Consider the following 17,705-nt stretch of genomic DNA (forward strand, 5'->3'; position numbering starts at 1 on the left):
CTGGAACGCGATCACAGGCCGCGCCTCCGGGCCCCGGGGGCGGGGAGGGGCGCGGCACGGGCCCGGGGGAGGGCGGCCGCGGGCGCGTTCCCACGGGGAGGTCCGGGGCTGCGCGAGGGCTTCTCCGGGATCCCCCGCAGGGGGTCCTCCGCCTCTGCCGGTGGGAAGGCGGCGCGGCGCGGCGCGGCGCGGGGCGGGGTGGGGGGGGAGCAGCCCTCCCGCGGCTGGGGCCAAAGGGAGGCCGCTAAGGGGTCCCAAGAAAGGCTGTGTAGACGCACCGCGATCACTGCCTTGCGATAGCCACCTAGTCAGGGGCGCGCTCGGGATGGGCTTTTCTAGAACGTTTTTTGAGGAAACTGCATTCTTAGTTCCCTGGCCATAAGAAAAGAAAGAATGAAGTGAGGGGGCGGGCAGGCTGGGAAATAGTTTAAACAAAAGTGGGTGTGATGATGCCCAGTTGGTTCACCTAGCTCTCCACTCCTCACCTTTGCGCTGTAGGTGGGCTCCCGAGCTGCCTTTCCTACTTCACCGGTGGGTGGGTGGGTGGGTGTGTGTGTGTGTGTGTGTGTGTTGGGTGTGTGTGTGTGTGTGTGTGTGTGTGTGTGTGTGTTGCGGGGAGGGCAGGGGAAGTGCCTAGCCCTCTTCATCTCTATTGATGACCCATATACCTACCTTGACCGTCAGGTCCCTTATCCCTACAGGAGGCCTATGAAAGCTGGCATCTGGTGCATGAAGGTAGGGGTTCCCATCCAATGGACAAAGGCCACAGGAACTGTTGACAGGTAATCCCCGGATGCATATGCTCACCAAACATTACCTGTAAATGAAACCAAATGAATGTCCAGAAAATAGTGCTGTTTTCAAATTTATGGAGGGGTTCAGACTAATAAATTATTTTAGGGGCACCTGGCTGGCTCCGTGGGTTAAGTGTTGGACTGCGGCTCAGGTCGTGATCTCATGGTTTCGTGGGTTTTAGCCCCGCGTTGGGCTCTGTGCTGACAGCTAAGAGCCTGGAGCCTGCTTCAGGTTCCGTGTTTCCGTCTCTCTCTGCCCTTCCCCTGCTCATGCCCTGTCTCTCAAAAATGAATAAACGTTAAAAAAATTATTTTAAAGTGTTACCGAATTCAGGGTAGCACTCCTCAGGAGGCATTTGCCACAGCAACAGAGCACAGCCGTGCAACTCAGTGTGCTGCTGGTAGGTGGCATCGTGGCTACCTTCTGGGTATCCAGCCACACCTGCCCCGTTGAGTGGCAGCCTCTTATAACTGTTTTGGGTTGGCCCAAGCCAGTGGTTCACAAGCCTGGCTATACATTAGAATCGCCTGGGAAGGATCTCTGATGCCCAGAAACTCCAATAGCAACTGGATGGCAATCCCTGGAGTGTGGGGTGACTCTCACGTGCAGTGGCATTGACAGTCACTGGTACAAACCATCAGAGGACCCTCATCCCTTTGCCACAATGATTGGTTCAGAGATGGGTAGTGGCCTGAGGCCCACGCCAGTCAGCGTCTGATGAAGTGAGCGGCTGGGACGAAATACGGGGAACCAGAAAGAATATAAGCAAAAATACGGAAATATGAAATGCAGTGTATACAAGAGTAAGAGGTTCACACGCCAGAAGCACAGAGGGTACGTTATGGAAGGTGGTGGATGATGAGGTTGGAAGATGAGTTTAAGCGGTTATTATTAAAGAGTTCTAACTGGCATAGCATATGGATTTACTTTACAGGGGGAAAGAGAGCAAAAATTATTCTTAAGCCTAAAAATTACATGATCAGATTTGGTTCTTGGGAAGGTAATTTTGGTGTCACTGTGGAGTAGGGATCTAGATGGAGAGAGATGAGGGCCCATAAATTAACCAGATGGACGTGGTGTCTGGGGAAGAAATGCCCAGGACTGGGGGAGTTACAAGACATTCCAGAAACAGAGGGTTTCCATATCACTTGAGAGATGAGATCTTGGTATAGAATTCTTCTTACTTACCTTTGTCACAGTGGCCAATAATGTTTTCTAAGGAGGAGACACCGGAGGAGGGAAGGAAATTTTCCAAACTTGAAAAACAAAGCAAAACTGCAGAACAACATGAAAAATTATAACACCCTGTCAGAACATTATCAGGAGCTCAAAAAAATCACAGATTAAATGCAAGAAATTATCAAAATTTCACGGATAGGCCTTTTAAAAGTGGGTTTATTGAGGTCAACTTTATATAACATAAAATTCACCCATTTTAAATGCGCAGTTTCATGAGTTTTGAAATGTGTGTAGTCACATAACCAGCACCATAAGCAATATATGTAACGTGTCCATCACCCCTAAAAGTTCTCTGTGTCCCTTGGAAGTCAAGTCCCTTCATACGCCTCCAGCTCTTGGCAACCACTGATCAGGTTTCAATCCCTACAGCGTTGCCTTTTCCAGAATATCAGATAAATGGAAGCGTACCGTTTATAGCCTTTTGAATCTGGCTTCGTTCACTTAGCAGAGTGCTTTTGAAATGCATCCAGGTGATGGCATTTATCAAGAGCTGGTTCTTTCTTATGGCTGGGTAATATTCCATGGCACGTATATATCACCATCTGTTTCTCCATTCGCCAGTTGATGGACATTTGGGTTGTGTAGTGGGCTCAAGAACCTGTGAAAATTACTTCATGTGGCAAAAGATGTGATTGGGTTAAGGATCAAGAGGAGGGCTTTGTCCTGGATTATGTGGATGGGCCCTGAGGGCCAACTCCTATGTCTTCATAAGGGAGGGGCGGGGGGCGTTTGGAGGTAGACCCGTGGAGGAGAGCAACAAGAGAGAGGCAGCCACAAGCCAGGGAACACCAGAAGCTGGAAGCACCAGAAGCTGGAAGATGAAGGATTCTCTGCCAGAGCCTCCCGAGAGGGAGAGCCGTTCTGCCTGCACCTTGACGTTGGACTTCTGGCCTGCAGATCTGTAAGAGAATAAAGTTCCGTCGTGTTAAGCAGTGAATGAGAATTCCAGCTTCCCCACATCCTCACCAACACCTAGTAACGTCAGGCGTTTTTTAATACAAGTCCAGACTTGAGGTCTAGCATATAATAAAGTCAATTTTAAAAACTTTTATTCGCCATTCTAATGGGTATATAGTAGTATCTCATTTGGTCTTAGTTCACGTGTCTTTCCTGGCTAGCGATGTTGAACACGTTTGCCTCTCTTTATTTCTTTGGCGAGAGGTCTGTTCAAATCTTTTGCTCAAGTTTTACTGGATCTTCTTTTTATTATTGAAAATTTATGTGCCTTTAATATACGCTATTACTGATAATAACTTATACAAATGCAACTTTATATTATTGAACCACTATATGACAAACCATGTAAAGAATAAAATAAACGTCTTTCAGTTTATACTTTGTATTATACTATACTGAATAGACTTTTAATGAACTCTATTTTATGTCTCTTTATCAGGTATTAACATTTGGAACAATGGGGCTGAGTCAGAACTTCGTATCAGGTGCAACATCAAGTCTATTCATTTATTTTATTTTTGTTGGAGCGCAGAGGGTGTTGTAGCAAAGGGAAGAAGAACACAGATGGCATGTTTTGCAATATTTGGGTATCTTTGCAATGGGCTCCTCCAAAAATCATTAATTATTTCATCTTGGAGAGCTCACCTTCCAGTTTTTCAGGATCCGGAGGCTGAAATTATTCATCTTCACTCTGAACTATTCAACTGTTTGTTTGTTCAAGTCCGTAAGATCGGCTTCTTGTTAAAACTGCCTTCTCTCGGATACATCGATGAGAAAAGGTGAATGGGATAAATGTTCTAACACATAATGAGCATTGAATACTGTCACAATTGTGTGCTGCGATTATAGGATTCCTAACAGGCTGCTAATTATTGACTAGACAGCATGCCGCCGTAAGTTAGCAAATATACTCGCTGCAGATCCACAGGAACCCTACATGAATGTGCATCAGGTGACCTTACTTTCTGGTCTCCCGGGTGTGTTGTGCCATTTTTAAAGGTAGGCTATCTGAATTTGATATTGATCATATATATGGAATTTTTTGCGTAGCATTTTTTAAAAGAATTGCCCATTAAGGAGCAAACCGGTACCAAGCAGATCCACATCCATTATTTCACAGAATTTTATCTAAACTCGCAATCAGTTGAGGTCAAACTTTAGCAAGTGTAAATGTCCCCTGGGGAAGGAGTTTGTGACGGCACAATCCTCAGCAGGAATCCTGATTCATTTGGTCTGGATAGGGCCTCCCCATTCTGTCCAACAACTTCTAAAGGTTTATCAAGCTTTGAGAAAACACATGCAGCCCTCAATTGTCTCAAAACGAGCATTGTTAAATTTTCTGATGGGGTTTCTTCAGGGGTACAGGGATACAGGGGTGGGAATTCAAAAAATTATAGTCTAGTAACAAGCAGGGGGGGAAATACATACATCAAGAACCATGTAACAACAAAAAATCTCTTCCTTCCTCCCTTCCTTCTTTCCTTTTTCTCTTCCTTCCTTCCTTCCTTCCTTCCTTCCTTCCTTCTTTCTTTTTCTTTCTTTTCTTTCTTTTCTTTTCTTTTCTTTTCTTTTCTTTTCTTTTCTTTTCTTTTCTTTTTTCTTTCAAGTGCAGCAATACTGTGTACATATCAGCACTGGGTACGAATTACAAACCCTAGGGTAAGTTGGAGCCATGCTGTCCTGGAGGGAGAAGAGCCCAGTTCCTTGTCCTTAATGCCCACAAATGGCCTGTGCATGACCTTCTCAGATCCAATGGAAAGGAGCACTCGGGGGTCCCCAACCAGTCGACGTGGGTCTCTCGAGGCTGTGTTGGTTGTCTGGTACAGTGGGTCCTATCCTGGGGTTCATCGGGACTCCTCGAAGGGAGGGCAGGGCAGCACGTAGCTGCCTCTCCCTTCCCGTCCTCCATCTTGTGAAACAGGGAAATCCCCACTGATCTCAGAAGGGTTGGAAAACCCCAGGGCTGGATGCATTCAAAGGCATTTCAGTTTTACAATTCAGTATTATCTATAATGTAAAACTCAACTCAGATAACATTTTGGTTAGAGGAGACTGAGAGAAAAGGGAAAGAAATACAGTATTATTAATAAAGGCGGCAGACAGAGAGATGAAAACAAAATGATTTTGCTTCGTGATTCTGTCACCCCCTTCTGTTTGCTGTCGTAGGCAGAATTCTAAGACATTCCCCCAAATTCCTGGCCCCTGGTGTAAACACATATTTTCCTAGTTATTCAATAAAACTCCAACCTAGGTGTTGCTGTGAAGGGATTTTGCAGATGTAATTAATCCCAAATCAACTGACTTAAAGAGAGGGATATCAATGGGTAGGCCCGACCTCAGGATCTGGAAGTCAGAAAGAGGGAAGTCAGAGAAATTGGAAGCGTGACCGAGAGGGGGCCGGGTCGTGTGTCATGGTGTGCAGGTTGCCTCTGACAGCCAGCAAGGAAACGGGATCCTCAGTCCTACGACGCAAGGGACTGGATTCTGCCTTGAACAATCTCCATGAACTTGGAGGCAGTTTCTCCTAGAGTCTCCAGACAAGAACTCAGCCTGGCTGACACCTTTATTAATGCTGCCACACCAGACCTCTGACCTACAGATCACTGTGAGCTAATCAATGGGTGTTGTTTTAAGCCACTTAAGTTAGTGGCAAGTTGCTAAGCGGCAATAGAAAACATTGCAATACACACAATGTCTCTCTGTATCTCGTAGTATAGACATCCTTGTTTTTGTCAAGAATCCTCACCAGGAAGATTAGAAGTTTTATAATTCGTTGATCCCTAAATCTGTTGCCTTTTAGGGAATTTAAAAAGCTTAAAACCCACATCATTATTTTACAACTTCATTCATGATTAGGGGTCTCAAATTTGCCTTGCTCTTAGGATGACCTTAAGCCAAATTCCTCTCTCCATTCTCTCTCTCTCTCTTTTTACGTTTATTTATTCATTTTTGAGAGAGAGAGACAGAGAGAGCACGTGAGAGAGGGGAAGCGAATACCAAGCAGGACCTTGCTGGTAGCCCGGAGCCCAATGCAGGGCTCAAACCCATGAACTGTGAAATCATGACTTGAGCTGAAACTCAGACACTTAACCAACCGAGCTACCCAGCGCTCCTCCTTTCTGTCTTATTTTAGCTTTCCTTCTTTCCACTAAATAGCCTTTAATAGCAAATTTATCAAAGTCTGGGGTAATTTTATTTGGCTAGTCACTTGTACACAATGCATTATTTCAGCTACTGTGGAAAAGGATAAATGGCTGTGAAATGTGGAAAGTGAACTGTTGCCAATGGCCAGCAAACAACGGAGAGGAGGTGCCGCTTGCCTTTACAAGCCACGTTGTAGAAACACGTTTAAGTGGCAAGCGACATGACAGAGAATTGTGCACAAGCTGCGACTTTGATTAAAACCAGGTCAAAATGGACGCACCGGTTCTGTGACCTTGAGCAAGTTACTCAACCTTTGCTGACACTGGATTATAACTTCAATTTCTAGGGTTGTGGTGATGACATAAGATCATATATGCAGCCTATAGTAGTTGCTCGATGAATGACAGGTTATTAAAGGTTAAACATTTTATTTTTTTTATTTAAAAAAATTTTTTTTGAAGTAGGTTGAACTTTTATTTTTTAATTAAAAAATTTCATTTTAATTCTAGTTAATATACAATATTATAATAGTTTCAGGTGTACAACATAGTGATTCTACAATACCATACATCGTCTGGTGCTCATTATGGCCGCTGTACTCCTTAATCCCCCTCACCTACTTCGCCCATCCCCCCACCTACCTCTTCTCTGGTAACCATCAGTTTGTTCCCTGTAATTAAGAGTGTTTCTTGATTTGTTTTTCTCTCTCTCTTTTTTTTCTCCTTGTTCACTGTTTTGTTTCTTAAGATCCACATATGCGTGAAATCATATTGTATTTGTCTTTCTTTAGCTGACTTATTTCACTTAGTATTATACTCTCTGGATCCATCCATGTTGTTGCAAATGCCGAGCTTTCATTCTTTTTCAATGGCTGAATAATATTTCATTACATCTATCTATCTATCTATCTATCTATCTACCTTCCTTATCCATTCTTCAGTTGATGGGGCTGAGCTGCTTCCATAATTTGGCTATTGTAAATAATGCTCCTATAAACGTTGAGGTGCATGTATCCCTTTGAAATAGTAGTTTTGTATTCTTTGGGCAAATACCCAATAGTGCAATTGCTGGATTGTAGGGTGATCTTATTTTTACTTTTTGAGGAATCTCCACACTGTTTTCCACAGCAGCTGCACCAGGTTGCATTTCTACCAAGAGTACACAAGAATTCCTTTTTCTCCATGTCCTTCCCGGCATCGGTTGTTTCTTGTGTTGTTGATTTCAGCCATTCTGACAGGTGTGAGGTGATATCTCATTGTAGTTTTGATATGCATTTCCCTGAGGATGAGTAATGTTAAGCATCTTCATGTGTCATCTGGATGTCTTCTTTGGAAAAATGTCTGTTCCTGTCTTCTGACCATTTTTAAATTGGATTATTTGTTTTTTGGGTGTTGCGTTTTATTATTTTTTTTCAATATATGAAATTTATTGTCAAATTGGTTTCCATACAACACCCAGTGCTCATCCCAAAAGGTGCCCTCCTCAATACCCATCACCCACCCTCCCCTCCCTCCCACCCCCCATCAACCCTCAGTTTGTTCTCAGTTGTTAATAGTCTCTTATGCTTTGGCTCTCTTCCACTCTAACCTCTTTTTTTTTTTTTCCTTCCCCTCCCCCATGGGTTTCTGTTAAGTTTCTCAGGATCCACATAAGAGTGAAAACGTATGGTATCTGTCTTTCTCTGTATGGCTTATTTTACTTAGCATCACACTCTCCAGTTCCATCCACGTTGCTACAAAGGGCCATATTTCATTCTTTCTCATTGCCACGTAGTATTCCATTGTGTATATAAACCACAATTTCTTTATCCATTCATCAGTAGGTTAAACATTTTAAAGCTGCCAGTTTATGTTGTCTGCAAGCCAGTTTGCTCGTCATCGTCACCTATGGAACTTAAAGGGTCTGCTCATTATCTCAGACCTCCTCAGTCCGAGTCCCCAGGTGCATGCATGGCCCAGGCATCTTGAATTTTTAAAAGCTGGTCAAAACAGTTTTGTCAGTGGTGCTGTCCATGGGCTAGCCCACCAGCAGCACATTTTGCGACAGGACGGAGCTCTGCTGTCAAAAGGAACTGGAAATGATGTGCTTCTGCTCATAGGAGTTTAGCTTTCTTTTTGCACTGGGGTTGTTTGAAAGCTAGTCGTGATAAAGAAACCAGGCTGTGTGGAAATATGGCTGATTCTAGGGCTGGGGCAGGGAAGGCGCAACACAAGCCTGGAGCATCTTGAATTAGCAGAAGGTAAGGAAGTGCTCCAAAACAAAACATTGGGGCCACTTAAAAGGGACACGAGCCAACCTAAAAGAGCTCTGAGTGGCCAAACCTGGGACAATTTGAGTAATAAATACTGGATTATAACCCAAGGCATAAAATAAATATCCATGAGTCCATATTGATATGAGAGAATAATCGAATAACTAAGTAAGTAGGGAGAAGAGGTAAATATACTGTACAGAAGAATTCCAAATAGTTTGTGTAGATATCTCCCCTTAAGCAGAGGGAGCTTCTTTCCCTGGGTGTGGACTGTGCTTAGTGACTACATGTAATGGGGTGTCCTGGATGGGCCCTGAACAGCAAAGGGACATTAGGAAAAATGTTGCCTCCTTGTTTGTGACAGGTATACCATAGGAAGGTAAGATATTAAAATAGGGAAACTGAGTCAGTGCAACTTTTCTGTAAGTCTAAACGTATTCTCAAATAAAAGTTTAAAAAAGGAAACAAAAACACCTGGTTATGGGGCACATGGGTGGCTCAGTTGGTTGAGTGTCCGACTCTTGATTTCGGCTCAGGTCATGATCTCACGGTTTATGAGATCGAGCCCTGCATCAGGGTCTGTGCTGACAGTGTGGAGCCTGCTTCGGATTCTCTCTTTCCCTCTCTCTGTCTCTCTGTCTCTCTCTCTCTGTCCCTCTTCTGGGCCCAAGTTCTTTCTGTCTCTCTCAAAGTAAATCAATAAATTTACCAAAAACAAAAAACAAAAAAACCTGGTCATAAAAATGGATGTGTTCATTATATAAAGCCTGAGGCTATAGGACATTATAGCTGCCATGAAAAAAGTCAGGCCATGGTCAACTAAATTTAGCATCTATTAGGTGTAAAATACAGACACTTTTATTATTGTTTTATTAGAAGTTCTATCTTTTTAAAAAAATTATTTATTTATTTTCAGAGGGAGTGAGAGCATGAGCCGGGGAGGGGCTGAGAGAGAGGGAGAGAGAGAATCGCAAACAGGCTCGGTGTAGCCTCCCTGCATGAGATTAAGATGGGGCTCAATCTTACCTACTGTAAGATCATGACCTGAGCTGAAATCAAGAATTGGACGTTTCACCGACTGAGCCACCCAGGTGCCCCATAAGTTCTACCTTTTTAAAAAACACAATGCAGTTCAATGTTTATTTTTATTTTACAGAAATTGGTTAGCTTTTATCGACAAATATTTATTGACTTTTACCAATGTGCATTACGTAGTTTCTGGGCTTATCATTGTTTCTGGCCTCACTCCTTCCTCTTGGATTTCTTTTTCTTCCTGTGAAGTATTTTATTTACTTTCATTCATTGAAGATGCAGGGGGAGTGTTATGGACTGAGGGTTTGTGTACACCCAGAATTCATATGTTGAAGCCCTAACTCCCAATGTCATACTCATAGGAGGAGCCTGTGAGAGATGATTACAATTATCTGAGGTCTTGAGGATAGAGTCCTCATGATGGGATTAGTGCCCTTATAAGAAGACACCAGGGGGGCACCTGGGTGGCTCAGTCAGTTAAGCTTCCAATTCTTGATTTTGGCTCAAGTCATGATCTCACCATTGGTGAAATTGAGCTCCATGTCGATCTCACAAGGGAAAGCTGCATGGAGCCTGCTTGGGATACTCTCTCTCTCTCTCTCTCTCTCTCTCTCTCTCTCTTTCTGTCTCTCTCTCCCTCTCTCTCTTCCCCTCCCCTACTTGCACTTATGTGTGCATATATGCACACACATTCTTTCTCTCTCAAAATAAATAAACTTAAGAAAAAAAAAAAAAAAACAGAAGAGACCAGGGAATGTCCTTTCTCTTTCTGCCATCATGTGAGACTATGGCAGGAAGAGAGCCATCTGCAAGTCAAAAAGAGGGTATTCATCAGGACCTGAATCAGCTGGCATATTAGGTTTTTTTTTTTTAACATTTATTTATTATTGAGAGACAGAGAGAGACAGACCATTAGCAGGGAGGGGCAGAGAGAGAGAGGGAGACACAGAATTTGAAGCAGGTTCTAGGCTCTGAGCTGTCAGCACAGAGCCCAATGCGAGGCTCAAACCCACAAACCAAGAGATCATGACCTGAGCCGAAGTCAGACACTTAACCGACTGAGCCACCCAGGCGCCCCCCTTTTTTTAATTAAAAAAAATTTTTAAGTAATTTCTATACCCAATGTAGGGCTCAAAATTATGACCCCAAGATCAAAAGTCACATACCCTTCTGATTGAGCCAGCCAGGCACCCCTCAGCTGGTATGTTGATCTTGTGAAAACTGAGAAATGAATGTTCTGTTTAAACCACTCAGTCTAAAGTATTTTGTTATAGTAGACAAAAGAGATTTAGAGTAGTAAACTTTCTGACTTATTGTACATCTGGGGGAAAAGATTTTTGCCCATCCCCTCCCCATGCCCATATCAGCACTTGCACCACTGTTGATGATAGTTTATCTGGGTATAGAATTATATATGACAATTATTTCCCTTTATCATTTAAGAAGTATTACCTCATCATTGTCTCCTGGCATCCAGTCTTCTTGGTGAAAAGTCCACTTTAATTTTAATTGTTTTTACTTTGTAAGTAATCTGTCTTTTCTTAATGATAGCTTTTATTATTCTTTTTTTTAAGTTTATTTATTTTGAGAGAGAGAGCAAATATAAGTGGGAGGGGCAGAGATAAAGAGAGAGCAAGAGAATCCCAAGCAGGCTCCACACTGTCAGCTCAGAACCTGACAAGGGACTCCATCTCACAAACTGTGAGATCATGACCTGAGCTGAAATCGAGTTGGACACTTAACTGACTGAGCCACCCAGGTCCCCTTATGATTCTTATCTTTGATGATATGTCATTGTGTTATATTTTAAATTTATTTAATTTATTATTTTTTTATTATAAGTGTACTTTTTCATCCCCATCCCCTATTTCACCCAACCCTCCCCCCCCCACCTACCTCCCCTCTGGTAACCATCAGTTTGTTCTCTATAGTTAAGAGTCTGTTTCTTGATTTCTCTCTCTCTCTCCCTCTTTTTTTCCTTTGCTCATTTGTTTTGTTTCTTAAATTCCATATATGAGTGAAATCATATGGCATTTGTCTTTCTCTGACTGAATCATTTTGCATAACATAATACTCTCTAGCTCCATCCATGTCATTGCAAATGGCAAGATTTCATTCTTTTTTATGGCTAAATAATATTCTATTGTGTATGTATATCACATCTGCTTTATCCACTCATCTATTGATAGACACTTGGATGATTCCATAGTTTGACTTTTATAAATAATGCTGCAATAAACATAGGGATGCATGTATCCCTTTGAATTAGTGTTTTTGTATTTTTTGGGTAAATATCCAATAGTACGATTACTGGATTGTGGGGTAGTTCTGTTTTTAACTTTTTGAGGAATCTCATCCTGTTTTCCACAGTGGCTGCACTAGTTTGCATTCCCAACAATAGTACAAGAGGGTTCCTTTCTCTCCACATCTTCTCCAATGCTTGTTTCTTGTGTTTTTTTTTTTTTAAATTTTAACCATCCTGACAACTGTGATGTAATATCTCATTGTAGTTTTGATTTACGTTTCCCTGATGAGTGATGTTGAGCATCTTTTCATGTGTCTGTTGGCCATCTGGATGTTTTCTTCAGAGAAATGTCTATTTATGTCTTCTGCCCATTTTAATTCTATTATTTGGTTTTTGGGTATTAAGTTGTCCCAGTTCTTTATATATTTTGGGTACTAACCCTTCGTTGGATATGTCATTTGCAGGTATCTTCTCCCATTCACTAGGTTGCCTTTTAGTTCTGTTGATTATTTCCTTTGCTGAGCAGAAGCTTTTTATTTTGATGTAGTCCCAATAGTTTATTTTTGCTTTTATTTCCCTTAGCCTCAGGAGACATAACTAGAAAAATGTTGCTGTGGCCGATGTCAGAGAAATTACTGCCTGTGCTCTCTTCATGGATTTTTATGGTTTCGGGTTTCACAGTTAGGTCTTAAATCCATTTTGAGTTTATTTTTGTGTATGGTGAAAGAAAGTGGCCCAGTTTCACGTTACAATATTTTAAAATGTGGATTCACGTCGCTTGGAGTTAAGTCACAGTAAGCAGGCTTCACAATAGACCAACCACATCTTAAGATCTGTTAATGATCTTGGTGTCTGTGGTGATTATTCTCCATTTGACACTTTTCATCTTCATCCATTCTCTTCTTCTCTGTCCTGCTTCGAAAAAAAAAACAAAACACTCTTGGGCTGCTTTGAGGGCTGACCTCCAGTTGGTTTGGCCAGTGGGAATCTTCATCAGAAGACTGATGGGCCAGAAAAGTGAGAAATGGAGGTTAGAGCTTCCTTTTCCCTTCCTGCTTCGGGGAAGCATGTCTGGTAGTATCTGCGTCCCCACCCATGACTATAGCTCTTCCTCCCAAACCCGCCCCCCACTGGGCACAGACACTACCTCTCCCCCTGCACCAGCAGTGTGGTTCTAACAGCTTCCCATCGTTGCCCTTCTCTAGGCCTCATTGTCACGAGATCACCCCACCCCAGCATCTTTGTAGAATTTGGAGGGGCTGGCAGCAAAGATTTTCTCCAGCACCACTCCCTCACAGCTGTAGAAATGTAAGATATAATTTCATTCATTCATTCATTCGCTCACTCATCCACACGTAAGCATTGTGCTGGGCACTGCTACAGACCCAATGACAGACATAAAACATGTCTCACAGGCCCCATACATATGTCATCATCTGTCTCTCCACCTCATCTCTCCCTTCCTCCTAGCCGGCATCCTGCTAACATCATGGTGTCTGTTGTCTTCTTATAGTGACGCTCCTTACGTTACTTAACTGGTGCTTCCTTACCTGGCACTTCTTACCTTAGTGCTCCTCCTCCTCCTCCATCTCTTCAATTCTTATTTAGCCTCCAAAATTCATCCATGCGACAGTTCTTCCAGGAAGCCTTCACCAAGTCTCTGGTCTTCTTCACATTTCTCTGTTTCAGGATTATTCTCAGAGTACTTGGTATAAAATATACCAGATACTGTGCTAAGCCTTTACATGCATTGTTTCCTGGATCCTCAAAACAGCCGTATGAGGGTGATACTATTATACCCCCATGTCACAGATTAGGAAAGTAAACCTCAGCTTGTTTAAATGCCAAGTCCAAGTTCACACAGCCAGTAAGTAGTGGAGCTGGGATCCTAACCCACGCGGTATGACTTCAAAGACCATCATGTAAAACCCCTTCACATTTAGCAAACACTAACAATCTGTTATAATTCTTGGGTTTTTTTTCTACTTGTTTCCACCACTCAATGACAATCTAAGGACATTATTTTACTCACCCATGCTCTTCTGGTGACTGCCACAATGTTAGGGAAAGAATGAAATCATTCTCAATCTCAAAACCTACAGAAAGACCAACTCTATATTCCCTAATGCTTATACTTGCTTTGGAGAAATTTGCAATGTGGTGAGGCCTGGGAGCGGCTTACATTCCAGAATCGACTTTAAAAAAAATGATTCTTAATCACTGCTAAAATATGCTCAAAGAACTTTTGGCTTTTCTGTCAAGAGATTTTCTTTCCTGTGGATTTTTGCAGCAAAGTTAAGATTGTACATGAAATGATGTAAGAAATGACAGGTGCTTGTGCCGCTAATTTTATGTTTTTTTTTTATCCCCAGAACCAGACCTTGAACATTTAAATAGCCCAGTAGCATGTAATGGAATAGTAACCATGGTAATGGAGTGGGGGATGGGAAGGTGGAGCTTTGGGCTTCTGGGCATCTTCATGAGTTGTCTCACCCATAAAAGCGACTCTGGTACATTGGGTCCACATGGGTCTTTCAGGGTAGCCTCCCGTTTCTCAGTCAAGAGCAAGACGTGCTTATGTAGAAACACTTACTATAATATATGATGGCTCTCTGGATTACTCTAATTCTTTGCAGGGCATGAGTTTTAGTGTCATATAGATCTGCATTGAATTTCGGTCCTACAATTTACTAAAGTGACTTTGAACAAGTTATTTAACCTCTGTGATAGAGTTTCCTCATCTGTAACCTAGAGATACTCCCTAAATCTATGACTATCAACTTTCTTATATGCATTAATATGACCACACCAGCCATTAGAAAAGAATGAAATACTTCTGGAACATTTACTAGGGCTCTCCTGCCTGCCTCAAGCCCTCTGTGCTTTCCCGTCACCCAGCTGTCTTGGTTTCTCCCATAAGACCTCCCTTCTTCAGATGTCCTCATGATCCAGTAAATAAGGGGTTAATGCCCAGTGCAGTATGGGCTTCCAGATCCTGTTCCAGGTATGTAGGGGCCTTCCCACATTTGTTCTGATTCACAGGTGACTGTGTAAATATTTTGACTATCATCCTACCTAGAAGGGATTGTTGAGTAGATAAAATGTATCATTTATAAAGCTCTTTGCACAGTTCTTAACACTTAGTAAATACACAGCGTATGATATTTATAGTGAAGATTTATTTTCTCTTCTGGCCTCACATCTATTACCTCTTCTCTGGACACAGACCGTATTTTCATGTTTTCCATGCATAACCCCCCTGGATGTGGGATGGCAGTAGCATACGAACATGCCTGGCCAATCAAAACATTTCATCTCTCCTACCCACGATGGTTGGTATAAGAATGGGGACATGACCCAAAGTGGATTCAATGAGCCGTGCTTAGCTTAGAGCAACACACGAGGAAGAATTTGGAGTGGTTGCCAAGTATCCCCTAAAGCCCCTTCCAACTCTAAGAATTTATGTTATAAAACACCCAGTTGATGCTGATAAGAGTCATAGTCGACATTAAGAAGTGAAAGACTGCAATCTGAGTATTATGAGTACCTGCATCCAGCAATGCCTGTGTGCAATTCTGAGTTTTTCAGGAAGATTAATAAATTTCCTATCCCCCCTTTTTTGTTTAAATAAATTTAAGTGGGTATTTTGATGCTCACTGAAAGAGTCCTATAGCAGTGGCTTAATACTATGATTGTTTGGCAAACATATAGTAAGTACCTGCCCTGTGCCATTATTCTGGCTTCTGTTTTCATCCTCTGTGAGACTCGGTTCCCTTCAGCCACCCATCACATCTAGCATCTGGCCTCCTGGAGGATGAAGACATCGGTGCCTGTTTGCCACTGACACTTTGCTTCCTTTTAAGACTCCCAAAGAAAGATCTTTCTGCCCTACATTTTGTTACTTATCCAAGCTCTATCAATGAACTAATGATGTGCTCTTCATTGAGGCTGTGAAATCTCCTAAAGCAAAGGCCACGTTTTATAAATATTTATTGCTCCCTGTAAGCAATGTGTTTCCCCAACGCGAGTGAGTGATAGATGCTGGCCAACCCTCTTTAAAGTCAAATAAAATGGAGAAATATGCATTGTTTGTGATCAAGTAAGACTGTCACTACACTGATTTGCCCAGTTGACTAGTGACTTCTGGGCACTTAAAGTCTGATGCCCTAAGAGTCATTGGAACCCTTGTATCGACCTCTGATTCAGTAATAGATCTGGCCAAACTCACTGGTCTCTGAAATGTCTCTTTCCCTTGCTTTTGGCCTTGTTAGTAACTAAATCAGGTCAAGTTTGTGGCTTTCCAATCAGTTCTGCCATGGCCCGAACAACCCAAACCAACTGACTGTGGGAACTGTACTTATTATGTGACTAAATGGAAAATTATTGTGCTCACTTTTTTTTCAGGTCACACCCTCTACCCATTGGGCATTTGAGCACAGAGTTACAATGCAGATTCTCTTGGCAAGCCTCCAATTGAGCTTTCTGGAACTTCTCTTTCCAACCATTCATACAGGTGAGGCCTGCCCTCTCGGCACATCCAGAGGGGAAATTTTAAGAAATGTCCCTGCTGAATCCTTTCTGGAAAAAATGAAGTTGCACAATTCTTTCAGAAAGTAGTTCCCTGGGGAGCTATTGTTTTCCAGAGCCTACTCAGATTCCCTGGAGTTGCACTAGGGAATAAGTTTGTATGATTACCGTGCAGGACCCTTGGTCCATTTTTCTGTGCATCTAGGCAGAGAACAGATCTATGACACATTCTTTTCTTTCTTTCTTTTTTTTTTTTAGAAGACAAGTGTTTAAGTTTATTTATTTATTTTTGAGAGAGAGAGAAAGCGTGAGGGAGGGAGGGGCAGAGAGAGAGGGAAAGAGAGAGAATCTCAAGCAGGCTCCACATTGTCAGCACAGAGCCCCATGTGGAGCTCGAACCCACAAGCCACGAGATCATGACCTGAGCTGAAGTCTGACACTTAACTGACTGAGCCGCCCAGGCACCCCCGTGACACATTCTTCATGCAGAAACTTTTCTTATTCCACAGAAGGGCCCTGCCAGGAACGCTTTCATTCAGCAGGACCCAACTTCAGGCATTTGATTTGATTTGATTTGATTTGATTACAACTTACTACTATCAGTCGAGTATTTTGCAAAAGAGACTTCGGTTTGGAAAGAACTCAGAGATTACTTGGTGACCACACCAAACTTCTCCTCCTAGGTCTTCCCAAAGTGGGTAGATTACACAGACAAAAGTGAATCTGATGAGCAGCCCTGAGTGGCCCTTCGTTCTCTATGGAAAATATGCAAAGAGGCTCTTTTATAATACAAGGGAGTGAACCCAAAAAGATTACACATAGTAAGTTTTTCACAGACTAACCTGAAAACCGGGGACTTCTCGGCTGAAGTGCATCAGGGGAGGGAAATTGGAATAAAATACCGAGTACAAGAAAGGCCAACAGAGTCATGTTCAAAACCACATGGGAACTGCACTGACAAATACAGAACACATAATAAGATATTCCACATGAACATTTGAAGTATATCAACATAGGTATCTAAATTCCCTAATTACTGTGTTCAAAGGAGCAAATATTAAGGTACCACAGCTATCTACCAAGTATTTACTTTGGAGATAAATTTTTCCATGCTTGCTTTTAATCCTTAGGCAGTTTTTTTTTTTTTTTTTGAGAAAAAAATATCAGATGAAATTCCCAGCCACTTCTAATTATGCAAAAGAAGAAAACGAGATGCCTTTCTTAATATAAAGAAGAAACATTACAGTGGACTCCATGTTACTTTGATGGGTCTTTCTGTGTGAAGTTTTTGGTGATGCAATTTTGACACGTAACTTCCTACAGATAAAGGTCTATAAGATCTCTCTCTTCAGGAAGCACTTTGGTGACGATTGACCAAAAGAGCCAGAGAAAGTGGGCAGATCTATGGAGTAAGCTCATTCATTCGTTATTCATTCATTCCTATATAGAGGACTTAAACTGATAAGCCAATGAGCTAATAATCTAAGTCACTCATCTTTCAGTTTCCAGGGACTT

The 17,705-nt window shown here is 42.2% G+C and overlaps 1 long non-coding RNA gene across 1 annotated transcript; it reads left to right on the top strand.

Annotated features, from left to right (window-relative positions):
- Window positions 1-689: 689 nt before the first annotated feature.
- On the top strand, window positions 690-16,170 carry LOC132680264 (uncharacterized). Its single transcript, XR_009610596.2, has 3 exons — window positions 690-782; window positions 3,431-3,770; window positions 16,068-16,170. It is a non-coding gene; the product is annotated as an uncharacterized LOC132680264 (long non-coding RNA).
- The last annotated feature ends 1,535 nt before the right edge of the window (window positions 16,171-17,705 follow it).

This window comes from Panthera onca, chromosome A1 (genome assembly GCF_046562875.1).
Source record: "Panthera onca isolate mPanOnc1 chromosome A1, mPanOnc1 haplotype 2, whole genome shotgun sequence".
Taxonomy (NCBI): Eukaryota; Metazoa; Chordata; class Mammalia; order Carnivora; family Felidae; genus Panthera; species Panthera onca.